The sequence below is a fragment of the Myiozetetes cayanensis genome, unplaced genomic scaffold, assembly GCF_022539395.1.
Source record: "Myiozetetes cayanensis isolate MyiCay16 unplaced genomic scaffold, myiCay2020 scf17, whole genome shotgun sequence".
NCBI classification, from domain to species: domain Eukaryota; kingdom Metazoa; phylum Chordata; class Aves; order Passeriformes; family Tyrannidae; genus Myiozetetes; species Myiozetetes cayanensis.
The window spans coordinates 3,411,987-3,438,711 of NW_026087378.1; the positions used below are offsets into that span (position 1 = coordinate 3,411,987).

Consider the following 26,725-nt stretch of genomic DNA (forward strand, 5'->3'; position numbering starts at 1 on the left):
GAACAGATGTCACATAATGCAGCTGTTACTTTAAGATGGTCATGCCTGGAAAAAAGGAGTGGTCTTTTGACAGAAGACTGGGACCTGAGTATGTCTAAAGAAAGTCACCTCATGAAGCTATAAACCACACATTAAAACCCATCCCACACTCGCCTCTGGAGTACAAGGGAAGCTTTCTACTGAGCAGAGGCTGACAGGATTAGCTGTCTTTTGAATCACAGCCTCAGTGAAGTCACTTCCCCAAAGCCAGCAAGGCAATATATTTTTTATTTTCATCAAGGCCACAGGTAAGACAAGTTCCTCTGATTTCAACATCGATTTGACAATGCACCAGGAGTGAGCACCCCAAGCACAAGCCAGTAGTAAAAGCAACCTTAGCAGCAGATTTGGTGGCCTTTTAGAAAGCACACTGTGAAGGTTGGTAGGAGAAGGAAGAGTAACTGCTGCCAGGACTGGGACAGGAATGCAGCTGTCCTTAAAGGATCACTGACTGAACCACAACAATTCCTTCAGAAAATTCCACCCAGTTCCTGAGCAATAGATGCCCAGAGCTTCACAGGAAAGAATGTGAAAGTGATTTTAGAAATGGGCAGTTGAATTCTGGCAAAGCTGAGAAGATCCTGGTGTGAGCATTCAGCAGATGATTTACAAATAAATGAAACCTGAACAATGCCTATTTTCAAAGGACACATTTTCATAGAATATGGATTTCAGCATGTTCTCTGGAGTCCTGCTTTCACTTCTAACACTACAATGGTATGCATAATATTTCCATAGAATTAGTTTATTCCCATACTTGCCTTCAAATGAGATTTCTGGCATGAAAGTAAAGGTAGGCATGTAGAGAGATACTTTTCAATGTCAGACTGTCAGCACATCCAAGCAAAGACACTGAGAGTAAAGCTGTGCTGAATGCAATGCAAAGTACTCACAAGTATTTACCCCATTCTTGTTCTAGAAAACAAATAATCAAGAAAGTTTTGTTACTGCTCAAAAATACTGTATTAAATAGATACAGTAACCTTAAGAATGAATAAAATAGTACTACAAAAATTCAACTTAATGTATTATTTGATCTAAGGAACAAACTTCCAAGTTACTGGGTTTGTCTCCATGCTATAAACGTTGGATATTTCTTAATAATAAAGCCACACAGGCTGTTGCTGGTCAAGTCTTGACAAGTCTTACTAAATTCTCCGGAAAGAATTTCAATATTGTGAAGACTCAACGCTTCAAGTGTTAAATACATTCTGCATTTTTATGATCCTGATTTGAAAAAGAGTCCTCTCTCAAAACCAAAACATTTCTGTGTGTCCATGTTTCAACACATAAAAAGATTTTTCTTAAAAATTAGCCCTTTCAATAAGACATGAGCTAGTAACATCAGGAAAAATATTTTAGTCTCTCTTTGGCTGTGAAGACTAATAGTGATAAAAATCAAACTTAAAATGTCAATGCTTCAGTCTACACCAAAAACTCAACAGTTCTAATTGCATTGGTGTCATTGAGGCAGACTAATAAGATATGTGCATTTACTGTGCATGGTTGTATGTTTGCTGGGGACTAATCATAGTAAAATAAATCCAATACAGCAATGGAAAAGGTTGTGTTATGACTCATAAATATTTATAAACCAGAAAAACAGTAAAGTTTGGTTTGATGTTCAGGAAAGAAAAGATTTATTTTTCATGAATCCAATTCTTTAAGAGCTTCAGCGTGCAACATTTTTAATCTTTATATAAATGACCTTGATAAAATGAATAAATTGAGCAAGGCTATCACCTAGTGGTCAACGGGAGCAATATTTTATTTTTTCTTGTGAGCTCTTCTATCTGCTGGGGAGGTGTTCTGGGGCTTTCTTTGTCTCCGTGGAACTCTGTCAAATACTAAATCTGCAGAGCAATATTACATAAGCAGCAAATGAATATATTAAGAAACCCTGTTGTTCCAACATAATTTATATTTGTCTCCAGTAGCTCTCTTAAAACATTTCAAGTCTTGAAAAAGTTCTACTAAATCCTTGATTTCACTTAGTGGTTTGGTTTTTGTCTGAAGCTAACCTTAATGTCTACCTTAAAACCTACTCAGAGATTTTCAAGAATATGCAGTAATGAGTTCAGGCAGCACTCCTCTGACCATGTTAAACAGAATGAAATACTGAGAATGTATTTCAGGTAGATAGAAAATCTAGACTGAAGGAAAAATTAAACAGAGCAGTTCCTAAAATAACACTTAAAAAAAAAAAATTCCAAAATACAAATGGAAATAATCAGTGCCTATTCCTCAGTGAAAATAGGTTTGGGTGTTTGGGGGGGCTGGGCTGTATGTTTTGGCTTTGGTTAAAAAAGTCAAGCAAGCAAACATCCCTCACACACTGTCCAGGCTCTGCTCTGCCACAGGATCAGTATTCCAGAGTTCCCAGGAGCTCTGGTCACAGCCCAGTGCCCTGGAGGCTACACCGACACAGAACAAAGGCAGCGCCTGCCCTAAGCAGCTTAGTCCTTCCACCTCCTCCCGGTATTATTCCATGGCCATTAGAGAGCCTGTAGGATTACGTTATCAAGGGCACAGGGGCTGGAGCTCCGGGGCTTTAACCAGACAATCAGCACGCTGTAATTATTTGTCACGCTGGAAGAGGAAACAGTTTTCCATCTTGGAGGTTTCTCCCTTGTTTTCAGACAGTTTTCTGCCTCATTTGAGGCCAAAAAACTAAAAGTGAGAGGATGTATTTTATCAGGAAGTGAGGGTGCTATTTCTCTTCAAACCACTTGGGATAGTTATTGTTAGCAGACTTCACTGCTTTTTTAAACAAACCAAAAAAAACCCCCAAACTGGAACTGTAACAAAAAAATAGCTTCAAGTTTGAAAAGAAAAGGCTGCTGCTCCCTGCAGTCCAGGAGACCATCATGAAAAGATAAGGGCACATTAGTGCAGACACAGCCCCTCAGCAGCACTGCTACGTGGCTGCAGTCAGCCTTGGCTTGTACCTGCCAGCTCTCAGCCAGGGCAAGAGGGTGATGCACACCTATCCCCACTGCCAGGAGAAGAAAGTCTGGTTTTGAAGGTGTTCAGTGTTTCACCTCCAAACAGGAGGGCAGTGCACAGCTCCTGAGGAGATAGGGAAGGTGACAGATTCCGTGTGCACGGTACTTCACTGCAAACAGTGACCCAACCACAGCTTGGGCATCAAAGTGCAAACCTGATAAGGTTTGTCAGGGATCCCTGGTGAAATATGAAACTCCACACAGAACAAGTGCCAGAAGTCAAAGGAAAGCATCAACAATTTCAAACACTGTTCTCAGCTTTCCAACACACTTCTTTCTACATGGTGCTGGAGAGTGATACATGAGTTATCAGTTTCTCAATTGACTAAAAGCAATTATCTCTTAGTTACCAGCAAATGACACCAACGTTGAGAATTTGCATGTAATGTATCTGTATCCAACAAAACACTCCAGCTGGGCCCTCACCTTACCCATCATTATGTTTCATGTATCCACATTTTGTTGCTGGAACGTGTCCAGAATGGACATACAAGGAACCTACACGTGAACGTATAAAGTGAATGGCACTTCAGATCTGATTTCCTACAAATTTTCACAGCTATGACTCATTAGAGGTCTTGTTTTTTCAAGTTCACAACTGTTTTCTGCAGTATCATTTCTGCTAAATCTTGTTATATTTGAGAGCCAATCTGCCTGGCTCATCCCTTCCCAGGGAGGAGTATCCTCTCCTTACCCTGAGTCCGTGTTTACTCCCTCTGAGTTGTAATGTAAACATTATTTATAGTAATTGCAGCTTTTATCATGACTTAACAAGTCACATGTAGAAATAGAAATAGCAGATCACAACTGTGCTGTGTACCCAGTTTTGTACTGATGTTTCAGATACAAAAGTCTAAGCTAAACTTCAGTGTGAAATTGAGTTCATCTTCTCTGATACCATCTCTGATCATATCTGCAAGTGTTAATTGCTCTTTTGATAATACCAAAACTAACTACATTAAGGCTAACAGTAGGAACATGGACTACTGCAACTTATTACCAAGGTCCCAAAGTATAAAGACAGCCCTTGTCCCCTTTTACTCCTCCAAATAAGACGGTTCCAAATCAGCACAGTGTCCAATTCCCTGAAGACATTATTAACTCAGGCCTGCAGTGTTAAATAAGTCAGGTACCAGATCAGACAGAATTAGATTAGACAAATTAATCAGCAGAGGATGCATTGTACAATATCCAGTTCAACCTGCCTACATTTATATTACTGTTAGAATTTAGGGACAAGTTTCAGTCTTTAATGACAAATTCACTTTTTCCTTCACATGCCAGAAGTTGGCTGGTAAAAGTACTGACTGTGGAACGAGTAAAATAAGATAAAAAATTTTGCTGCAGAGTATTAGCATATTAGGCTGCTTGGTAGTTTGAGATTCACAAGGCATAAAATACATTGAAACACACTTGCAAATTTGAGCTGTTTAGAACCTTGCTGCTTTATCTGCAGTTCAACTTATTTAAATTGCACATTCGCTTGTGCTACTACATATTTGAAAAGAAATAGTCCAACACCTTCCAAGAAAGTTTTGCCTCAAACTTTACTCATTTCCCACCTCTTCAGACCTGACCACTGCATTGCCTAGTGGATTTAGGGCTATTCCAGATCTAAATCTTTAGTCATCTTTTCATCCACTCACATCCTTTAGTCTAGGCACTAAAAAGATTATTTTTATAAGACTTACATTCAATTAAGTTCAACAGCACAACTAACAACAATATTTAACAGTATGAAAATGAGAAGTGGAGCAAGATCCACAACAAGCCAAGGCCAAACCCCAAAAACAATGTAAGTGTAACAGCCTCCCTCTTTCAACTCCTTTTTACAGTGTCAAGTGTCATATTTTAAATAAAAAATCCTCAGAAGAATTGACTATGTACCCATAAATTATATGTAATATATACATATATATTGGGATATATTCCATATAATGGAGCTCCACCCCAATCTCAGAGCAGGGACAGCTGTGACAGGACACTCATGGTGGGGTCCTGTTGATTCTGAACATCCCCAAGAACTCTCCTGACTGCCTCTGCCCATGGCCCATCACCCTGACAGTAGAAGAGACCTCACCTAGGCTTACATAGAATTTTTTATATTTAAATATAAAATTGCCTTTTGTCCTGACAGTGGCTACCTGAGACAAGAGTCCTCCCTACATATACAACTGTAGTCAAATTAAGGCAGGAATCATAACTGTCACTGAGGATAACAGATACTTTTTTTTCAAAGTGAAACCTCCTTTTTGTTTTTCATAGGATAGTAACAAGTTTTCATTTTAAAAGAACAGCTGTGCAGAAGACAAATCTAGATCATTAAGATATCGTTATTTTCTGGGAAGGAATATGTCAAGGGAATTTTTCCCTCATTGGAATTTTTAACATTTAAAATTTCAATATGATAAGTCACAGAATTTAAAACTTTCAGTCTCCAACAGAACAACAACAACAAAAATAGCAAAAATGGTGTTTTACTGTTTCTCCTCACTGAAACATTTCCCTCTCTCCAAAATAAAATTTCACTAAATTGACAGGATTTTGTCAACTGTTGAAACTTTATCAGAACTTTACCCACATATGTTGAAAAGCAGCATTTTTCAAGCACACTCCAACCAGCAGCAAACTACATAGTAAGAAGGTGGACATCACCATTTTTTTCACAAAAAATGGCAGCACATTTAAGATTAACTTGGCTTGTACTCAGTGTCTAAATACAAGATCCTTGGTGTACTGCATGCACTGACTCAAAATCATGAATCAAAGTCTCCCTCAGAGTCAAAACAACTGTTTCTCTTGGCTAAATTCTGCAACAATTCTCACTGAAAATTTATTTTAGCTACATTGCTTCAAACTTAAGAGGCAAAAGAGATGAACATGCGTTGCTATCTGTAAAGCATTCCAGAAAGGGAATAAAGAAGCCAAATCTATCTGGGCTTGGCTCTCTCTCTAAAAGCCATGGGACTTGGAAAGAAGGTCATAATACAAGGTTAAAGTTAACACATATTGATGAGAGATGCAGTATAATGTGACACCTGCTATGGGCAGAATTACAGAAGATCACAATTTCATCCTTGTTATTGGTTTTTTGGGGGGGAAAAAAAAAAAAAAAGACTTTCAGGTGTCAAAATTCATAAATAATCTAGCCTCTACAGCTTTATTGCTCTCCTTGTCTTCCTTCTGGCTTCAGAAATCCGTGCAGAATGCTTAGCCCTGGCTCAATTTTTATTAAAGATGATAAAACAGTGCAGGGCTTGCATAGTCTCAAGAAGGCAATGACACGAGAAGCAGGATCTGTATTACAGGCATTTGTATGGATGGATTGGACCCAACAAATGAATTAGCTCAATCCAGCGCTTCACAGCTAGCACAGAATCTTGTTTTGGATTAATTTTCAGGCAGTAGAACTGTTTCACTCAGAAGATGAAGTGTTTTGGAATGAGTTTGAATGAGATAGTTAGAAACATCACATCTAATCTTTTTTTAAATCACACACATTTAAACCGCCACAGCCAGAGAGCCCTGTTCACATTCTGCTTTCAACCACACCAGAAAAGGAAAAAAAAACCAAGGGAAAGATACCATAAAAACCTTATCTGCTCTGTAATCTTTTGGGAACTGAATAATAATAATACTTAACGGTGATATAGCACTTTATCTCTTCAAAGCACTCCACAATCATTAACTGAAAAAAATCATCTGACAATAACTCATCTACCTCCCGTCTGCCATCAGTGCTGCACTCCAATGAGAGCACTGCAAAGAGAACATTCCTCAGTGCATCCAACACCAACTTGCTTATTTTGTTCCTCAAATTTAACTTGTACACTCCCTGTATGGGGCAAAATGTGCCTCTGGGGACAACCCCAGTGACAAGAGCCCCAGTTAGACCTCAGCTGGCAAACTGCTGCTGATGGCCAGGGGGATGCTGAAGGGTCAGCTCACATCACACTGCCTGAGGTCCACAGTCACTGTGTGACTCAGGTGCACTTATTGCAGATAGAAAAGAGTGAATTTTGGAATTTGAATTAATATCAAAGAAAACCCCACAGAATTCTTCAGCTGCCAACTAAACACAGATTTGTTGAATGACCAGGAAACTCCTCTGTCTTTGGTGGGGATTAGAAGGGCATAGGCTGATCTATCCAGGAAGAGGAAACTACTGAGCAAGTTTAATGATTCTTCTCCCACAGTGTGCAATTTAAAATTGTAAATGCAAGATTTTCACACAGATTGGTACAGATACACCAGACAACATTAAGTGGTTTTGCATTCAATTCAGCACAAGCAGGGTGAAGTAGTAATTTATTACCAGCTGGCTACTTCCAAGTCACCTTTACCATTTGTCACATATGCATCCTAAAAAATTACTGTACAGAAATGAAAACCATGACAAGTAATCCAAAGCATTCAAGAGGTCACTTTCTGATAAATGCTCCCTGAGATAGGAGATACACACAAAAGGATCCCTCGGGAAAGCAGCTGCAGCAAATCAAACAGATACACAAAAGACAGAACTTTCAGATTTACCTCTCCATCACCCCATTTATTCCTTCATCTACATCTTCTATATAAACACTTGCAACTGTGCTGTGTATTCTGGGTATTATGAAAACAAATCCTTTATTTGCATTTTACCTTAATCTGGCTTGAGTAAAGGGGAACTTCAAGGTAACTTTCCAAAAAGGACATCTCTTCCAAAGGTAGAGCAAATCTAAAAACCAGAACACAGGGATGCCTTTATAGGTGCTTTGGCTTCTCAGCACATCCTCCAAAACAGTAAAATCATTTGTCCAGGACAGTTAGGTTGGTTTGAGAACAAACATTGCAGGATCGAAAGAAAAAAAAAATTTAAAAATCACCCTTTAGTTACCAGGTATAACCTGTGGAACTCTCCAGCTTTCTGCTGGGGTACAGCAGACCTCACCTCATTTTCAGATCTAGGCAGCAAACACCACCAGAGGTGTGTTATGTTCATAGCAACAGCAGCCACTGATGGCTTTACCAGGCAATCTTCAAATCCCATTCACTCTCAGAAATGTTTCTATTTTCAACTTATTTGCACAGCCCAGCTGCATTTGGGCTTTATATGCTGTAAATGTTAGCAAAACTGATGACTTTAAAAGAAACCTTTAGTTGTTTTAGCAAAAGCAACTTTTAGATACAGCTCAGAACAGTAAAGGCATGGAAAAACATCATTGCTTTAGGGAGTAAAGCACACAGAAAGCAACTCCCCTGAGGCTCACTATATCATTCTATATTATACCCTCATTCTATATTATACCCTCATTTCTTTGGGGATTTATCACATATAATCACAGACAAACATACATGCCTTTCTTCTTTTCTATCAACCTACATTATGTTGTTTACATTATAGTTTCTATTTCAACTTGTATTCTCCTGAAAAAGGCTCTTGGCTGTGCATAAAATCACAGAAATAACATTAGAGGCACATTTACTTTACTTTTACAAAAGGGCACAAGCTTTACAGTTTGCTTTGCCATAATTAATTTACAAAGCATTAAAGACACTAACACCATATGAATCAAAAGCTATAAGGGGAAAAAAATCCCAAACAATGATGACAGCTTCTTTGTTCACAGGTTAAACTGGGGTTTTTTAATTTTATTTATAGGAGTGATTTTTTTTCCTCCCTTAATGGACTAATGCAATAACAAAGGAAGTTAGAAAGTTGATTTCTTTCCTCTTTCTTCTCTGCAGCTCTCCCTGCCTTCAGTTATTTCCTTGTGCTGTTGGTAGCTCCTCCAGGGCTGCAGAACCACAAAAGAAGCCAACATGCCCATTTCCACTGGGTCATAGACCCCGACTAGATGACAGTTAACCCCAGTGGCCAGTTTGCTGAGGAAGGGTCACAACGACATTTATAATTCATGACCAGTGTGTTTGAATGCATTTCAAACACTGTTTATGCCCTGTGGCAGTTTTACAACTCTCCACAGTAAAGCTAACTTTCTCCTGAAAATACTTGCAGTTTTTACTGAGGAAAGCATCCCTTCAAGGTCCCTGCATTCTTCAGGTGCCCCTGAATGGCATTTCCACAAATGACAAACTAATTTACTGCAGCAAGTCTAAGCTACCGTTCTTTTGTCAACAATCAACCCTATGACTCACCTCTATTAGTACTATAAAAAGGTGATTTTGTCATTCTTTGTCACTGGACAGACTTATCCTTCAAAAATGCGTGGAGGATTTACTTCCCTGCAAAGAGATCTTTATGGAGCAAACCAAGTCATACCATATTTGTGCACAGTATTGACAAATGTGCACTTGCACACCCACTGCACTGCACAGGCTGACACATTCAGGATAACCAAGGACAACACACATAGTGTGCAGCCATGGTAATGGATCTGCTACATTCCATAAATTAGTTTCCTCATGATCTTCTCCACTTAGCTCATTGATCCATGAATGTACTATTCCATTTTGGTGCTTAATACTGCTATGTCAGCTCGAGCACTTTTTCCACAGAAAAAAAAAATGCAACTCTAAACCATTCCAGTAAGAAATTAGATTGTTCCTGCTTGCACTGCACTTAGCAATAAGCAATTTTTACAAAACAGTGCAGCAACAACTAGAGAGGAGGGAACAAACTAAATTAAGATTCAGATCTGAATCAGATTTTTTTTTTTGGTTGAAAATTAAACTTGAATTTTGCTGAAATTTCAGAAACAAGCAGTAAAAACTGAAAAGGTAAACATTGAAAAAGACATGCTGCAGCACATCCCACCTCTCATGTGAGCCAATTGGAAACTGTGTGCTTCAATATTTTGTGTGGTTTTGGTCGTGATGAAAGTATCACCATTTGGGGAAATTTTTTTCTCAGTAACCATGATCTCTGCAGGAAGAAAAACTCTCTTTGAAAAAAAAAAATATGATGGGGAAGAACAGAGTCTGTCCAAAGTTGTTCCAGTCCCTTTTTCTCTGCCAGCACAGCATCAGCCCAAGCTAACACCGACTGCTCTCACCTGTACAGCCCTGCAGGGCTGCCTGGGGAGCTCTGTCCTCACCTGGCCTCAACAGCACCAGCACTTTCCAACATATTGCTTGCAGCAGTTTTGTTAACAGTGTTTGGAGGAACTCAGTATAGAACAGTCATCCTTAGTATTCAGCCTTTTTCCCCAGGGATGTCACTGAGAAAAATCCAGGTAAGGAAACCAGCAAGTGAAAACTTGGTTAAAAATTTAAATTCCCTGACAAACGTTCATATTTGTATGTCCATTTTATTCGGCTTCAAAAAAGTGTAAGCTGCATTTAGAAGCAGCTTAGATCTACACCAGCTGGAGTAAAAACTATTATTCAAGGAGTAATTAATAAAATAAACTTTTACAAATATCTGAGGCCAGGTTTTGTTATGTAAATGTAACCATCCTGCATCCTCAGGCAATCAGACAGAAATCCCTTCTAAGAGGAGGTGCTTTGGATGAAGGTCAAGAGAAAAGCATTCAAATAACATGTCAGATACTTATGCTGCAGAGCTGAGTAAATAACTACCTGAAGTCTTATCTTCTTGCTGATTTTCACTCATTTGTTAACAAATGAAGCAAACTTCATGTGCAGCTACTGGTCTTTGCCAACAACTCTCAGGAACTATAAAGTTCTTTTATGACTGTCAGTATTATTTTTGTCTATGTGACCCAAGGTAGGAATGGATGGTAGGAATGTGTTGGGGGCAGAGGATCTTATTCACTGAGGCAAAAGACCCAATCTGGGCACCATAACGTTGAGACTGCTCAGGTGCTTTAAAGCCACATCAAACACCCCATATGCTTTAGCAGCACACCACCAGAAGCTCCAGCAGAGTGGTCAGCGAGACAGGAACCCATAAATCAAATCTGTGGCCACAATATGGGGACGGGTGGTTACAAGCACATTAAGGGAATTCAGAGATGAGATGGTAAGAAGCCAAGTCATTATAGTGACAAACAGCACCCAGATGCAGGAGCGTCTGCTCACATTGCCGGACACCTGCCCTTGCCACAGCCACTGCTCTGAGCCCACAGGCTGCACAGCCTGAGACTGGAGCAGGACAGCTGTGCTGGCATCCTGGTGTGGAGACTGCCCGTGCCCCAGCCTGCCCAGGCACAGCCCAGCTCAGCCTGGTGCCACAGGCACCCTCCGGGGCAGGACAGACTGGCCCTGTGTCCTACAGCAACAAAGGCAAGTATTGTCTTACATGATGCCAGAAAAAAAAAAGGCAAAAAAAGTCAATTCCCCTTGTCAATTTCCACAAACAGTCATTGATTTCACGGAGCCCCAAGTTTAACCAGATTACAGCAGAGGAAAAAACCGCTCTGATAACAAATATGAAATCCAGGGACACGGAAGTAGAGTTAAGGGTGATGTGCAAGCAGCAAAGCTGAAAAGTAGCCTATGGATAGGATCAAGCAAAAAGCCGAGTAAAAGACAGAGTTCAAGAGTATGTTAAAAAAAGGCCATAGCCCAGATGCAGATTGCAGCACTGAGCAGACCCCAGCTGAGCACTGCCTCTGCCTGAGCCCCCACAGTTCACTTCCAGAACTGCACTCTTGCAATCAACATGCAGCAGGGGACAGCTTTTGGTGCAGAGTTGAGCTTTAAGTTCCTCAATCTATTCAAAACCAATACTTAAAGTGGAATTGTAACGTTTTAATGGAACCAAGTTGTGCTTTCCCTCCCCCTCCCCCTTTTCATAAGTGTCAATACACAAAGCTGTTTTACTCATTTACAGTAAAGAACTTTTTGCCATTGAAACTCACTGCAGAGCTACAGTTCAAGGGTAGATCACCTTAGTTCTACTACTTAGTTCCATCATAGTTTTGAGATCCAGAGGCAAAAAACTTCATAAGGCTTTTGTCACCATAGGGAAAAAGCTGCAAATGCTGTAAATAAAAGAAATAAAGCTCTCTGATTACATTTCCCTAAGATTAGAAATGACAGATGCCCACGTATCAGAGAAAGCAGAAAAACATAGAGCTAATCTGCAAATACAATGACTACATTTTTGGTATTTAAATGTGAAGCTTAAGCTATAATGAACTAATGCACTAAATTAATTTTGGCTTGCCAGGTATAACAGAACCATTCAGTTTATTTTTAATTGCTCCATCAAAGTTTTTTACTTTGAAATTAATGTAAAGATACATCATCCAGGCCTGAGCATTTTGTAGATCCACATTTCTCAGTCACCTCAAAGAGCATTCCTCATGAATACTTCTTTGTAAATTATAGTGCTTCATATAAACAAAGTCACAGAGGATTAAGTTGCATATTAATTAATGTAATTTCTTTTCTTCTTCAAAATGCTACTCTGATGATTGACTAATAAACTTAATTATTTTAAAAATCTGATTACTTTGGAAACATAGTATCAAGTAGAAATATATTCAACAGCAAAAACTTTTGTCCCTGTAGCAAACTCTCAAAAATTCCCATTCAAACTATAGTCTCATTTTCTAGAGTAAATCTTTCCATTGGGCTCATGATAAAGACTAAACCTAAAATAATATTACAAACGGCTCCACTGAGCTTGCAGCAAATTATGAGCTTTATAGGTGCAAGGGGAAAGCAGGTTTTATGGTAACACTAAAGTGACTGGTGCAAAACACTATAAAGTTTGCTGCTGCTTGATAAAGAAGTGCTCTGGATTTAAGAGGCAAAAAGAAGGCATGTGCAAATCTGTATAAAATAATGGAAATGCTTTGTGTAAATAGTTGGACATACTTAGATGTGCATCTCTTAAATTACAGGCTAATAAAACCAAAAAACCTCCAAGGTCTTTCCTACTTTTGCCCTTATGCTCACAAACACAGGAGTAATAAAAGACATGCAGCATCTGCTGCCCAGTTTGAAGGCTGTAATATTGGGCTCCATCTTCAAACCTGGAAGGAAAGTGTTCCAGTTTGCCCAAAACCCTTTCACATAAGCAAAACTGAGCATCTTTAATAGTCAAATGGCTTAACTATTCCTTAAGTACTCCTTAAAACATCACTGACCACTACCTAGAGGATGGCTGGTAAAAGTCCTTGGGAATGGACAAGTTTCCATTGGTGCTTTGGAAGAAGTCCTCTCCTTGCAACTGCACATTTTTAAAACCAGATTCCACACACACAGTTACAGTTCTGCAGGAGTTTGCTGGCAGTCAAAGCAAGCTGGGTCCAATTACACAATTTTGAAAGCAAGTATTTTGTACTTCAGTTCTTTTAACCATTTTCTAATGTGTCAACAGTTTTGCAGAAATCTGATCAGCAGACCTGCAAAGGAAATATCCTCCCCCTCTAACAAAGATTTATGATATTGGGTTCTCATAATTCAATACATGATGAAAAACAATCCCATTAAACAAAGATTTTAATCTTTTTTTCTTATTGTGATGAATTATCAATATCATGCTTTATCAATCATAGAATATTATCTAAAAATAGATGAGAGCTTTTGTGCTGTATCCAAGTTTTAGTCTTAATAAATAGTTTTTAATATATACTATAAAAAATTACTGTATGAAGAGCTTCCCTTCCATTTTTTGCATCCTGTTGAAGAACAAATGCCTTGCAACAGCAAGAGTTGCTCAGTGCTAATTCAACCATTGCTAGTTCCATTTGCAATAATATCATCCTTCAAACACCAGCAGTGTGCCTGACAAATATTATGCTTTCCAGTGGGCTTGTCTGGGGACTTCGTGTGTCTTTTTGTGAATCACCATTTAATCAAGAACAACAACAACAACAATCCAATACATTAACTAACTCTTGGACAAAAGCATAATATTTCAGGCCACTTTTAAAGATTCATCCCATGCATGTTGCATGACCTCCCACATCGTGCATGCAAAAACCAGTACTTGGTGAGTATTGTCCATTTGAACCAGCAGGTATGGCTTTTTATAAATATTTTTAAGGTTAGGTTTCACATTTTACACTTCCAGTTCACCACTACTCTTCTACCAGGTTTTCTACAGCTGCTTCATTTTTAATGATACACCAGTTATTCAAACAATATTCACCCTAACAACTAACTAATTTACTGAAATTATATGTTCCTATTTATCATGTATCAAAAGTTAGAGGTAAGACAGGCTCAAGAAATACAGCTGCAGAGCAGCAAACATTAAACCTTGTGGAAAGTAATAAATTAACAAAATGTGCTTTGATGTTACTTATCACAGAGCTACAGCACATTCACTTGAAAAGTGGGAAAATATCCTGGCACTTAAACAAGTAGAGTCAAACTCATTGATTTCCAATCTCTACATTACAAGTGACAGAATAAAGGCAGGGTATGACACAAAAATAAGAACAGGCTCACATTTTCAGAATGAAGCTCTGCTGCAACTCTGTTTTTAGCAACAGACATTTGCTGGGTTAAGATTGGTAGAGGATATTACGAGATAAAAATCAAGTGCCTGGATGGTCAAGGTGCAAAGCCCTTGCAACACTCAGGGCTGCAAAACTACAAAACTGGCTGCTCTCTAACTGCAACAGTGTCATAAAATACACTCCCTAGTGATATCATCATTACCTGCTTCTGGTTCTTTGGTAGAGCTACTATTCTTTTTTCTGCTAAGAATAAAATTTGCATCAAGGCGTCTTGCTTGATTGCTTTTTGGTTTATCATTATTATTACTTATTTTTTAAAACTATTTCCTTTTCACTGAACACATTACCAGAGAAGAACATGCACCTATGGCTTTTTGAAGAAAGACCAGCTTGGCAGATCATGCCACTTACAGGAAGTGAACCAGAACTTGACTCAAGTAGGTGTCTACAGCACAGTCAAATTATCCACAATAATCTAAAGTTTCAGAACTCAAATGGTGGCAGCAATAAGAAATTCCTATCAGAAGTATTAAAGTTTTCATCAAGGCAGAAATCCATGGTAGTAAAGTGCTGTATTTATGCTTTGTGGTTTCTGACTTGCTATTTATGAGATAGTTGTTTCAGCTTTATTTACACCTCTTGGTGTGGATGCTTCAGGTTGCAGTGGTGCAACTTTAACTCTGGTTGCCTGGGGGAGTTATTAAACATAATAAAACAAACTAGGAAAAGTAAAGATGAACTCCCTACAACCCCTTTCTGTCAACACCATGTCTCTTGGAAGAAAGACTTTTGCTCTTTTGGATCTATCTCACATTTTGTGAATGTAATTCCTGGGGATTAAAAAAAAAAGCTTCTGTCAGGACAGCAGCAAGGTACATGACTAAACTTACAATAACAGGACTTATCAGGCAAAGAGTGGCCTTTCCACAGAAACCACCTACAAAAGTCAAAATAAATTAGATATTTCTAGAAAGAGAGAAGACTAGTGCTGTATTTCGTGTAATTAGCATCACACCATCTCTCCTGAGTGATAGTGATCACAAGCCAAGCATAAAAGCAATAAACAAGCCACCAAGTTGAGCTATTCACTCAACTTTCCACAAGAGTTCTGATCCCAAGCATTAAAGCCATTTTGCTTACTCTTGTTATCAAACCTTGCAGTATTTACATGCACTATGGGGATAAGAAATCATATACCAATTTATTTTTTTTTCTTTAAAAAACCCAACAGTTAAGGTTCAAAGAAAGAATTCCTTGAAAACTGTATTTTCCTAGCCCTTTGTTTGAGGCTCTGTATTCATACCTTAGCTAACATTGCTAAGACCCAAGGCAAGAAAATGATACTTGCTCAGTCACAGAGAAATCTGTTGCCATGGGAAACACAAAGATATCAACTCAGGAATTGGTAGCAGCAGTAAATGAAAATCCACTTTTCCAACATACAAAGAAAGTACAAATCAACACACAGGGCTATGCAACGATTGTGATTTAATCCTCATTTAGGTAAGGGTATGTGATTTTTGAGTATGGCAGCTCTATCTGCACAACCCACATGCAGTTGGTACATCTTTTGTTTTAACTTAATATCCTTCAGAAACCCCTCTGTTCTGCCCATCTACAGGGTGACATAAATAGACCTGCACATTCACCCCAGTGTACATTTTTCTGTGAAATGTTTTTCCCATCAAGGTCCAAACGGGTTCAGCAAAATACACAGGAAAATAATCATTGAGAATTAACTCATCCTCGTACAGAATATTATGTTAAACTCCTTTTTAAGATCTGACACTTACATGTTACCTTCTAAAAAACTAGAGTTTTCTCTCAACTAGAATTCTAGTATGAACTCCTAAGCACTTACCAACTGATAACTCAATTTAAGTGATTCATAACTCACTTCAAAGTTTTGTTATACATGCTAATTTCTGCAAATCTAATTTCAACAAAGTTGTGCTGACAAAGCAGCAAAGTTAAATAATTTGTAACTTGCTAATGACAAATGAGATGAAATGCAGTGATGTCAATGTAATAGCTTCATAATTTACTCAATATCCAGAGGATTAAAACTTTGTTATTAATCAATAATCCATCAGACATGGTGTTGTGAGGCAAATCTGTTATTGGTATTTAAATTTCTACTAAAGTTTCTAAGTGGAACAAAAGCTTGGGATGTTCTGTTAAGCTTTGAAAAAATTAGTGCACTGATCAATGAAAAAACAAATGCACCAGCAAAGTGCTTTGGTTTAGTCTGAGTTCAGATTTCAAGGTAGCCCAAAACAGACATAAAATCTCAGTAGTTCATTGCATCAAGAATGTTACCAGTGAACACTATGGTTCAATGCTGCAATTCAGATGAGTCAAATACTCTCAGCTCATTTCAGATCAGTATGTATTTTTCTACCCCTTTACAGTTCATGTTCCTGACAGAAATTGTGCTTAAGGCTCTCCTAGACCCTTTGCCAAATTAAAAATAAATAAATAAGTAAAGATTAGGATACCTTGTGAAATTAAATTCCAATTTTATGCTATGTTTTTCCATGTTCTTGGCTTATTGCCACCAGCACCTAAAGGTAGAGGCTCGGTAGCATCATCCTGTCACTGGCTGCTGCTCAGAGCAGCAAATGGCTCACAAAACACAAATGGCTCAGTTGAGACACATGTTTGTTTTATAGTTTCAAGGTTCCATAGCATCATGATGTACATAAATGTCTCATTCTGTAGAGGTTGCTTATGAGAGAGTAACTTCAGATGCTAAATATTTAACTTAACACTACTAGTAATTAGACAGTAATTTAGACTCAATATTGTGGCAGGCCTCCAATTTTATTCTTGAGCTTGAAGAGAAAATGCAAGCACTGTGCCCAGACCCTCACCCACTCTAATTTAATGGCCAGAGAACAAATCTGTAGGTTCCTTATGCACCTACAGGCTCCAAACCATGTTTAGACCAACTACCCCCCAATTAGTAAGATAGCCAAGAGTGTCCTTCCCTCTCAAGAAAGGTATACCCTCCAAGACAGATTTTCACAGGAACAAATTTACAGTCTAGACTGCTTTGATTTCTACTTGTCTGCAAAAGTCTCCAAGTGTTACATTCTCCCTAAACTGAATCACTCCCCTGGGAGGAACAAAGTCACTGCAGCACAAGCACTGGAGCTGCCTCATCTTGGAATAAATAAAGAACATGCATTGAGGGGCTGCCCCCAGCAAAAGTGACAGTAAGTGTGCAAAGGCTGAAGTCTTTGAGCATCCTGTCTAATAAACACGTTTCCAGGTTTTTCCTGTAACGGGATGCTGGCTGGTAACTGAAAAGCTTTGCTCGCAGCTTGCATTTCAAGACATGTCCAAATAATCTGCTTGACAGATAACGAAACTTTGTGCAATTACCTTTAGCTGGAAGCAGAGTTCTTCAAATATCATTTTCACATTGATTTGCGATGAAATTAATTATGTTTTCCTGCAAGCTGGAACCCACAGCTAAAACCAGAGTCTAATCAACCCGACTGGGACTAAGGCAGTGGTGAAAGAACCCTTAAAACACAGAACAGAAAAAAATGATTCTTGGTCTTTTACAGAGTGACTTGGATCCCTGTAGGGGGATAAGGGTTAAATCTCATCACAAACAGCCAGAAGCCCTTGCAGTCCACTAACAAGGGCGGGGGATTACCAGGAGCTCCACATCTGTTATTGACAATGCTGATGAGCCTAATTGGCAACATGCAGCTGATCCCCCTGGAGCAGCAGGGGAGAGAAACAAATAAAGAGCACAAAGGTGGATAAGACAGCTTGAGCAATGCACTTCCCAGAGTGACTGTGGATAACCTGCTCCTGCACACTGCAGCTCACCAGCCCCTCTAGCAGAGACACTACTCGAGGCTGGGGGGCTGCTGCAGGCTCAGCACTGGTGCAGCTGAGGAGCTCTGACAGACACAGAGAACAGACAGACACAAACAATCAACATGACAACAAGACCTGTCCAAGAAGGCCACGACTTTCTGGTAGATCACACACACACCCTACCTGCCTGCCACAAATTAATTACTAAAGAATTATGGTTCTGACTTCTCAGCAAAACCCTGGAGTCTGTGAAACCATGTTTTGTAGTGAATGTATTATTACAGTATTTGTTTGAACAAAAGAAAAGTTACCTGGATCTTACTAACTTAATTTCTGATCTCTTATGGTTATGTTCTAATAGTTACACCATAAGCAAAGAAGGATATTCTTGTTCATTACCAAAATTTAACCACCACCACCACTACCCCTAGTAGGACTTGTCCTGGAACAAGGATCACTCTCTGCAGTTCAATGGCCAAGATGTGACAGCATGATAGCAGCTGTCTCAACAGTTAGGAGAAAATAAAAACAATGTAATCGGGCCTAATGTCATAAAATTAAGTACAGCCCAGGTTCCCAAAGTGACCATCAACCTTTTATTATCACTTACAAAATACTAGTTGGTGTCCAAGGAATTTTATTAGAAGAGTTTCTCCTTGCAAACACTACTCTACACAACTGGATTCCCTTCTTTCAAGCCTCTTTCCCCAGCACGATCCCAGCTGCCAAGGCACACTGTCAAAGTCCGTGAAGCACTCTTAATTAAAACACGATTAGAATGCTGATGTCACCACATGCCAGAAACATGCCAAAAGGAGAGCCAAAGTGTGTAATTACTGAGCAACTGCAGCTACAGAGAGCCTTCAGAAAAAGCAAAGCCAGGTGGGAAATGTGAGCCCACCCTGAGTACAGCTCCCTCTTACACTCTCAGACTGGCTCTGGCCACCAGTGACACCCACACTGACCTCAGTTTCCTAATTAGTTGTAATGTGTTTGAAAGTCATTGGAAAGACTCTCTGGAGATTTTTTTTTTAGGGTTTAAGCTTTTCATTAGCTGGTGAGATCAATACATTCTCTCTGTACTAACAGAATATAAAAGAAACAAACCAGGACAAACCAAACCAGCTTTTCACCCTTCTCAGACTTTCCCAGCCTTGATATGTACCAATTTATATCTACAATGGAAGAGACTGTCATTTAATTTACTCCCCTTTTGACTAAAGGTAGCCATTAGAAAGAACAGTCAGGAGTTGGGTATCATAACCCACCTTAATATTGACAACTATAAAAGTCTATCCAAACACTATTACAGACAGCTGGTCCCAGGCATCCACCTCAGTTGAAGTCACACAGTGTGCAGCAAGAGTATGATGATTCATCTTTCATCAGCAATCAATGAAATCTTCAAGCAACGATCCTGTTTTCTGTTAACATGAAATCTCAAGATGACTGCCTAGTTAGAAATTACAGAGACATCCACATTAGGAAAGATAGGAGTATTAAACATGCCTTTCTCCAAGGGCTATCAAGAGCTAACAAGAAAATGATTCAAAAAGGCTCTATGATTGAAAATACACTCTGGCAGATCCTTCAATGCTTTCACAGCCTTTTTTTATGCACACACTTCTCTCATTCTGAAGTTTATTCACAAATTTTGTGAGTTCATAACTAATATCCTTCCAGGTGGCATTTGTCAACACATCCCAGAATGATGAACTGCTATGAGCTCTGTTTCACCATTTGGGATTCTGAATGCCCTATCCCAAACACCTCAAAAATCCCCAGATCAAACTTAAAACATTAGCTGCATATCAAGTAAATTCCTTTCACTTCATATTCAAATGAATTACTTATTTTTGTGAAACAAATGCAAAATTATTTCTGCTTTATGTTCAGATAGTAGCCAGACTTAAAAGGGCATTTGGAAAAGGGGTCTTGGCTGAAAATCTGTCTGCAAGCTTTGCTCTGGTACCCACGTGAGCCTGGAATCCAACTGCACGAGCTCCTCAGACATCACATGGGGTTTGGATGCACCTAAAATCCACAGCCCACGTAGGCCCCTCTCCAGGCACATGAATAAAATTTCAAAGCAGGCCAGATTCATTCAGCAATCAAACCTTCAGTTTAGACAGACTTCTCTGCTTCCAGAAGGCAGCTCTGCTCTTTCATTCTGCTTATTCTCGCATGGCTCTAATAGAATTCCTCGCCATTTCACATGCATTACAATAGATTTGTTTTACATGACCAGGAAACAAGCTTTTAAACATGTGCTATGCATTAAATATCACATATATTCAGCAAGGAAAGAAAAACATTTCTGGAGTAATTTTACAGACTCTGGTTTCTAATAAATTTTCACAGCAACCCTAAACTGTATTAGCAAGTTCCAGTTTATTGTCAAGCTCATGCACAACATCCCTCAGTGACATGTCAAATCTTTACCAAGGCAGCTGAACTCCTAAAGCTGTCCTCATTGGCAGCAAACTTGTCAGATTAAATTGCCACCTCTTGTCAGGTAAAGATGTATGATCCGATATCCCTCTGTTGCTGATGACACAAACTGTCCTTTCACTTTGGATGTATTATGAATCTCCAGTGTTTCTTACTATGAGAAGAGATGCATCTCATGGGGAGAGAGGAAATATTGCTTGCTGACCACTTTAAACATGGTGTATTATAAATATAGACAAAGGAATACAAAACTACAAGTGTTTTCAATTGTTGTGTTTAGTTTTCACTCTGTGTCAGGGTATTTGCTTATCTGTCTAGGGAACTAAAAATAAAAACGTTTTCATTATCTCATCTCTTAAGTGCTGTTTCCATAACGTTGCCCAAACATGTATTTACTATTTCCAAATATTCTTAAAGAGGCTGAACAGGCAGGATGGACCAGATGACCCACTTTGGTGCCTTCCAGCCTTACCCATTCTGTGATTTCTGTGCATTATTGCTCCTCTTTGTAAGGCCTTTGAAGCAGAGTTTCACAAGAAAGAATTACCTGTCACAACATGTGCATTATTAGATGGCACATAGATAATGGAATAGATTATTGAACAGAATTTGGTTTTGTGTCATGCCTTTTACAATCACAGCATGGCAATCTGTTTCCCATTAAGTAAGACAGTAAGACAAACCAGTTCAGCTGTCAGCAAGCCCACCACCTCTGTGATCAGTGGCAGTGCAGACACATGCAAGGTACCATTCAAAGACCATCTCAAAGCCCCTGGGCAGTCAGTGGAAACTTGAGGGCAAAACACAAGTCTTCCAGGATGATGATAAGAACTGTCCCAGGGAAGCATTTACTGAGCTAGGAAGCAACCAGCACGAAGTCAGGAATGCAGAAATCAGCTGAGGCAGCTGCACAACCAGCCATCAGATGCCACAGCACCACCCCAGACACTGACAGTTCCGTGGCATCTCTCTGTACCTAAAGCCCTGAGCGATGGTCAGAAGCTCAGCAATTGCAGTGTAGAAGTGGCTCTAATAGCCCAACACAGAACTTGAACCTTGTGGGGAGTTAGTTTTTGGGTTCCAGATCACACCCAAGACTTGAGGAACAGAAAGGAGCAGAGCACCCTAAATTTTTGTGGCATTGACATTGAATTGTTACTTCCATCAGCATTTTTCAAACAATTACAGTGCAAAATCCTACTGCTGGCTTCCTTTACTCAAAACATAACCACACAACTCTGACACATAGGATATTCTAAACAGCCTCCCTAAATTTGGAGGGGAAATAAAACTAAATATTAACAACGTATTTCTGACATGCCTGCTCAGCAAAGTTTTGTTAGACTCCTTTATAAACTGCATTTTCACATTTAAGCTTAAACTAGTTTTGCATTTCCACTTGTCATCCTGCAAATCATCCCAAAACACAGAGTATTAGAAATGCAAAACAAGTTTCAGGTAATTTTTTTTCTTTTCTTGAAAAAACAAAACAACCACATCCCTTTACTGGAGGGAGAACTAAATTTTCACCTCTATTTACAACTTTTCAGTCAGGAACAGGAAGTTACAGAAAATGCAATTTAAGGCTTTTTAGGCCAGAGAACAGAACTTTAGTGCTACCTCAAAGACACAATTCTGTTGAGCTGCAAGGGTATAGTTTGAAAAGTTGATTCACCAGAAATTCCTAATAGCAGGCAGAAAGTTTTCCAAAGCCCTCTGAAGCACTAGTGCTGATTAGTACTTTATTTCCTCACCTGCTTGCAGGAACACAGATTGCTTACTCTGGGCTCATCACAGACTGAAATGGCTCCAAGCAGTGCCTGGGAGCATAATTAAAAAAATTGTGCCCCAGAGAAAGCTGCTGAGAGGCCTGAGCTCACTCAAAGATGCATTCACAACTTTCCCAACTGACAGCAAGAGAGGAGCTGCATAGCAAGTTCAACAGACATCAGATTTAAGGTGATGCTGGAAATTGTCTGGGATTTAACAAAATTTTGCAAGCTTCTCCAAGAAGGTTGAATGGAAGTTCAAAATACTAATTTCAAAATTCCAATTTCTTCACTGAAAGTTTAGATTATGGCACAGTACTTAAAAGGGGATACTTTTTTACCCATTTTTATGTCTTACATAAAATAGACTCTTTCCACTACCCAGTACTATGATCCTAGACCCCAATTTAGATGATTTCATTATCATCTTAAAAGCAGAAAGATATATTACAAAAATGAAGCTATAGACTAATGTTACCTTATTAAAATCCTATTTACATAGAATTACCATAAATACAAGTTGGTAAACCATATGCTATTGCATCTGTTCCTCTGTGTATTAATAACAAGACTGTCCCCTATAGGGCTCTCAAATTAATATGTATTAGACTACAATACAAAGTATTTGGATTCTCTTGACAATATAATTTGTAGCTATATTATTTGTGGGCTTCTAGCTTGGAACTATTGCTGTTACACTATACCTCAGCTGTTCCTTCTACTGTGATTAAAGTAAAACACTTGGCTCTTCTTGTATTAGAACTTTATGGAGTTGTGTCAGTTTCCAAGTATTTTCAGTCGAAAAGTGTCAGAATATGCAGTCCTTTACCAAGCACAGCACTGTTTAGGAGCTTTGTTTTCCAACTTCCTGAACACCTAATAGATGCCAAACACTCAGAAGTCTTTACTAATTAAGTTAGGAAAAAACTCATATAACAAAAGAACTTTGAAGCTTAAGAGGTCCATATTTCATTTCAGTCACCAAACACTCTATAAATATACGTTTGCAACTCCCAATGAAACCAACAGATGCTTCATCCCTGCACTGAATAAAGCAGGTGTTCGTATGTGCTCTTGAAGACTATGAAGAATACTTTAGGAGATAATAAAGTGTCTTATACCTTACTGTTTTTATAATCACATTTATTTCTTTTCTTTGCATACACTGTGTGACCGAAAAAATACTCACAACCCCCCTGATTTTTCAACTCAGCTACCAGGCTTAGTAACTAAAAAGGTTTAAAAACTAAATGCTGAAATAAGAAATTGCATAGAATTCATCTTTAGAACTAGTAAGGCCTCTTCTTCATAGGGGAGAGACTGTCCTCCAGGGCTCCCTACCAAAGGCTGCTCTCAGAATATCACTGTAAAATGCTTCCCCTGTTTTAAAGGGTAATAAAGAAAAAAAGCTGTATGTTGGCAGGTCATTTAAAGAGCTAGAGAAACCCAGAGTTAGGCACAACACCTCTGAGTCTGTTAGGAGTATCCACGCCACAAGGTCAATACACTGCACTATCATCCCTCATGTTTATCAAGTTATCACCACCCAGTCAAGGAAAGTTACCTGATGGATGCCTCATGTGCCCCTCTGTGGTTCGCTCCTACCATCCCTTCCAACCTCAAGATCTCTATTTTGTTGTTTCTCCTTAAGTAACTCACCAAATAAACCAAGCACTACCAAATCCATTATTAAAACTCATCTGGTTAGCCACACCTGCAGCCAAAAGGCTGCTGATCCTCCCCATCTCCCACAGCCTCTCTGCACCTCAGCCATGGTGCAGAAACCACCCCTCCCACACATCTCAAATGGCAGATAGTTCCTGCACACACCTTGAAACAGTTTATTAAAAGCCAAAACAGCATAGGAAAATGCCAACTCATCTACTGAGAGTAGCTTTTAGACCAAGCCAAATACAAACAAATCAACTAAGTCCATCCAGGTGCCATTGTTACCTTTTTTTGAGCCAGGGGAACCTAAGAAATTCCTTTCCCAGGAGCAGCTCCAGCACCATATTGTTCCAGGCTATTCCTCACAACTCAGCAGTGGCAAAACGTTCTGGAAGCCCCAAGCTGTGGACTCAAGGAGCCACTGCAGGTGGGAGGTCCCAGAGAGAGGACCCCACCCCACCACATGCTACCCTCACCTTCTGTGGAGGACTGGCAAATGAAGCCCCACCTAATCCTTCTCACCTGAAGACAGGAACAACCCTAGAATGTCACAGGAATGGCATCCCCAGTCAGGAAGAGCCCCCTCATTCTCAGCAGGCAACCCTGGGACACGCTGCCTTCCTGACCACCCACCCCACAGGCTGCTGAACATCCTGGGAAAATTTTAAGAAAGGTAGTGATAAACTCAGAAGCACAGAAGTGTTTACACTGCTTTTATTTTTATACTCTTGGACCAACTTTTGATCTTCCACATCTCACAGCTGAGTTTATGTTAATGCCTCAATGCCCCAAGACTAATTGCATGACAGGTTCAGGGCTGCAGATGCAATTTATGAACAGATCCTGCCCTAATGCTCTTGAAGTAGTACTGAAAAGTATGTCTTGAGTTTTCAAGAAATGTAAAGAAAATGAAGTGTGTAGAAAATATTACTAAAAGGTTGTTCTTACTGCACTGATTTACTTTCACAGTTCTGGGGCCCGGCTCATTATGTTTGAATTTTCAGCTTCTGCTAACACAGGAAAGGATCCAACATGGCATTCTTATTATATCCAGCAGGAGAAGGAGAAACATTAATGGAACAGTCTTTCCTCTCAGTGCATTTTCTTCCTGCAGTTGTGTTCTGTGCAGCAAACCAGGCACCTGCTCAGGAGCCAAGTGACAGCAAAGGCCAAGCCCAGCCTGCCCTGCTCCAGCTGCGTCACAGGGGGTCCATAACTCGTCATAGGGCACAGCAGACACAGCACAGGGGATTCCAGGTGTTGGACCAAACTGCACCTTTTCTGGAATCAGAGAAGTGTTAAAGCTGGAGGAAGAAACATAAAACTGAGCGGTCCTCAGCTTGTTCCACGCTGGGTCTTCTTCTCCAGGTTTAAATCCACGTTACTTTTATTTTCAGGCTCACACAGTCTTCTGCCTGGCACTCCAGGAAAAGATGCAGTGATGCCCTGCAGGAGACAGTGCAGAACATGTCATCTCCTGGAATGAGAAACAGCCTTAAGAATAACAGATCATCATCAGTTTTCACTGGGTTTAAGTAACAGAGCAGGAATTGCAATATTCAAAAAGCAAATCAGTTGAGCAGTGTGAGGATGGAAACCATGCAGACAGGATTGTAACTGATTTTTAAATCTGACCTGCAACTACTAGATTATTCTGCTTTATTATGTACATTTGTAAGGCTGCATTATGGGTCAGATTGCTGCATAAGGTATTACAGAAATAAGGGAGCTCTAGACCTTCCCCCATGCAATTTCATCATGCCTGCAAAATTTCCTTCAGTTTTGCATATTCATTAATTGCTCGAGTTTTCACGGTCTTGAGTTCTGAAGTGTTTCATTAATTTCCAACCCAGACACAAATATAATGATTTTTCCAGCCAGAGACAAATAGATTGGATCAAGAGTAATCCTACTGAGCTCTGAGGTTCAAAGCAGTGATCACAAAGGGTCTCTCTGTTATAGACCAGTGACCCTTTTGAACACTATCCACATGTAATTAATATAAGCATGTCTTAATAAACCATATGCTCACTCAGCTGTTCTTTGCTGTATTAATAACAAGGCTGTCCCCTAAGGGACTCCAAAATTAATGTATATTAGACATATGTATCCTAATAACCAGAAGGTAACACAGTTGTACTTGTCTTACTTTAGATAAGTATTTAATACAGCATTATTTTAATGACTTTAACAAAACATATGTGCCTGTTGGCTCCAAAATGTAGTTCATGAGATTGAAGATAAGCTGAATATTGGGATAACAAACCTCACAAATGCCATTCTTCCCCATTATATATGAATAACAAATGGAATTGATGATAATATGTGTCTAATACCCTTTTTTAAAAAAAAGGGAAAGTGACTAAAAGGCAAAGTGCAACATAAGAAAACCTCTGAATAGATCATATCATTTCAGGTCTCATTTGCTGTTGCTCATTACCTTATGACACAGACTATAACAGAGTATTGCTCTTCACAGTATTAAAGTAGGCAAACCTATTTAAATAAAATAATCACCATTATCTCACACAAAGGTTCAGCTGATTGGAGTGATCTGAAATTTCCAACCACATTTTGTTCCTATCTGTTTTATCACAAGCAATTTATTTTGTAATATCCTAGCTCCCCCACACTT

At 39.3% G+C, this 26,725-nt stretch overlaps 1 long non-coding RNA gene across 2 annotated transcripts in view; it reads right to left on the reverse strand.

The window, feature by feature from the left end:
* LOC126638278 (uncharacterized) overlaps window positions 1–26,725 on the reverse strand; it is a 300,580-nt gene that overhangs the window by 75,564 nt on the left and 198,291 nt on the right. Inside the window, exon 3 of one of the 2 annotated variants that reach the window (XR_007628573.1) lies at window positions 25,039–25,567. This is a non-coding gene — a long non-coding RNA (uncharacterized LOC126638278). Of the gene's footprint in view, window positions 1–24,802; window positions 25,568–26,725 lie in introns of those variants that run through there. The other variant, XR_007628572.1, reaches the window with a different exon arrangement.